The following is a 2,796-nucleotide window of genomic DNA, read 5'->3' as shown; positions in this document are numbered from 1 at the left end:
ACCTCTCATCTCTACCCAAGCAACCACCGATATCCTTCGGACGGCCGACAGAGGTCTGTTTCGGATGTTCTGTACGTCCGCTGAACATCCGCAAACAGCCGGTAGACGTCCGTCGGCCGTACGAAAGGTGGCCAAAGGTATACGGTTCGCCGGCCGACGGACATCCAGTTGAATACGTCCATTGGCGGATCTTTCTCGAATATTCGCATATATGGTGCATGCGTGCTTTTTTCACTCCGCGCGATGCAATAAAACAAAAAACAGTTTGATGCATAGCAGGCATATTTTATTGTGGTTGATGATATATCAGCAGAGCAATGGGTTATATTCGGAAAATTTCTTAAATGTGACTCTTCAAATGTGGCAAGCTTGGGACACACATCCGTAATCTTCCCACCCACAGTATTTCTGAAATAAAAAGAACGCGGCAAACATCAGTCATGTAAAACAAATGCCACAATGTAGCAGCCCAAGTAAAAACATTGGAACCAATTAATAGAAGTGTTTAATGCTGCAAGTATAACAGACAATGCCCTTAGGGAAAGGCATCCCTGCCTTTCCCTCTCTCTCTCTCAATAAGTATAAGGCAATAACAGCTCTCACTTTCCACACCATATTTGACAATGTATATGTTCTTTATTTATTCTCATGGGCCTTAGCGCACTAACCTGCGCAGCACTGTACGCGACTGTGCACAGAAAGCCGCAAAGCTTCCGTTGCGAACCACTGCGAACTACACATGCTTCCTATGGTCTGCCTTTCGCGCGTTGCCACTCTTTATATAGGCACAGAGAACCTAGCGATGCCTTAAATATTAACAAGATGCGAAAATACTCCGTCCCGCAACTTTGAAGGAGTGGCAATTAGCCGCGCGAGTCGAGGGCTCCCGAAAGTGTGAGAACAGCACCCACTTGTGGAAGCCATCTCCTCGCGCTTACTGCTCCCACTGTCCTGTGAACGAATGTTATATGAGCATGCTGCATTGTCCTAGAAGCAAGTTCCAAGAAGTGTACTGGATACATACCTTCGTAGGCAATCACATGTGCACTAAGCCTTCTTTAAACCAAGGTCGACGCAGTATGGGATTCCGGTGTTCCAGAAGAGCTTCAGGAGCTTCCCGTATCTTTCGAATTGCTTAAGTTACATACTACATTCGTCCACAGACCGAACAATTGAGCCACACATTATAATAACAGAGCTATAAAGCTCTGCGCGACAACACTACGCGACAAATCAGCTGCAACAGCGCTACGGAGCCGTACTGATGGATTGGATTGGACTGACCGCGAACTGACATCTATGATGATGGTGATAGCAGAATGCACGGGAGTTTTAATACGAGTGGTTTCAATGGCAAGTTTAGCTAGCAAAACGGTGGACATGTTGCACAACTTCACTAATTTGGAGAAGTTTTATAAATATAAAACTAGTTATTGAGTTCTTGCAAAATTCTGCAACACCTGCTTTTCCTCTTAGATAAATTTAGCTCGGTGGCGGCTCTCGCACTGCAGGTAGGAGTGGAATCGCATAAATTTACAAACATTCGCGTCAAACCCTCCAACTGATGCAAATAAAACAGTATACATACACGAAATACGCGAATTTTCTGTGAAATAAAAAACGTCCATACTCATGGCCTGGGAAAATACTCGGCCTTACATCCTTCGGACGTACACCTCGTCTCTCATGCGGATATACAAAAGTGGACACTGTCCGTACGTCCGGCGGATGTACGAATACGGATATCCGAAATCGGATTGTGTTCGTACGTCCGATGGACGTCCGATCTCGGCAAAGGACGTTCGGATCTAGCTCGTACGTCCGACGGATATCTGTGGTTGCTTGGGTATGTTGAATAAGAAGGGGGACAGTACGGCGCCTTGCGGGGTACCTTTGCTGCCCAGCCTTATGGCGGGGGACTCTGCGTCGTGGAATTTAATCACCGCCTTCCTCCCTTGGAGAAAGTCCTTGATGTACTCGTATGTTCTCTTGCCCACGTTTACCTCCTCCAGACCTCTGAGCACCGCCTCGTGTCGGACGTTGTCGAAGGCCTTCGTGAGGTCAAGACCTAGGATCACCTTGGCATCTAATCCTTTCTTGTCTACAATGTCATGTTTGAGTCTGAGCATTACATCCTGCGTGCTGAGCTTAGGTCTAAAGCCCACCATCTCGTGCGGCCATAGGTTTCCATCTTCCATGTATCTCGTTAACCTCGTTTGCACTACGTGCTCCATGAGTGTCCCCACGCAAGACGTCAGCGAGATCGGTCTTAGGTTTTCCAATTTTGGTTCTTTTCCCGGCTTAGGGATGAGAACAACCTCTGCCTGCTTCCATTCCTCTGGCAATTTACCTTCCGTCCATACTTTGTCCATGTACCGCGCAATTGCATCTATCGAGTCGTTGTCTAGATTCCTGAGCATGACATTGGATATTTTATCCGGGCCAGGGGCCGAGCGATTTTTTAGCTCAGCGATAGCTGCTCTGATCTCCGCTACCGTAATGTCCGCATCTAGATCTTCATTTTCCGATCCTCCATATTCTGCCTGTCGTACTTCTGTCGCGTCCCCTATGTAAATGTCCCTGAGCCTGTCCATCGGCTGTTTGTCCGTCCCCTGGAAAGCTCGCTTTCACTTGGTTAGCGCTCGCTGCCTGTTTAGATTTTCCCGGGTCGAGGAGATGTCGCAATATATTCCACGTCTTTGCTAGGCTCATGCCCCTTTCCATTTCTTCGCACCTGGCGTATCAATTTTGCTCGTTTAGTTTAATAGCATACGTTTCGATTTCCTTGGTGTGTCT

General features: G+C 47.4%; 1 long non-coding RNA gene across 1 annotated transcript; it reads right to left on the bottom strand.

Moving 5' to 3' along the window:
• Positions 1 to 264: 264 nt before the first annotated feature.
• LOC149347788 (uncharacterized) lies at positions 265 to 1,282 on the bottom strand. Its single transcript, XR_016292210.1, has 2 exons — positions 1,025 to 1,282; positions 265 to 408 (listed from the first exon to the last, which is right to left on the bottom strand). It is a non-coding gene; the product is annotated as an uncharacterized LOC149347788 (long non-coding RNA).
• Positions 1,283 to 2,796: the final 1,514 nt, after the last annotated feature.

The sequence above is a fragment of the Amblyomma mixtum genome, chromosome 4 (genome assembly GCF_055824585.1).
Source record: "Amblyomma mixtum isolate Tamu chromosome 4, ASM5582458v1, whole genome shotgun sequence".
In the NCBI taxonomy this organism is placed as follows: Eukaryota; Metazoa; Arthropoda; class Arachnida; order Ixodida; family Ixodidae; genus Amblyomma; species Amblyomma mixtum.
Note: the sequence above shows the minus strand (reverse complement) of the source record. Positions and strands in the feature narration are given on the sequence as shown.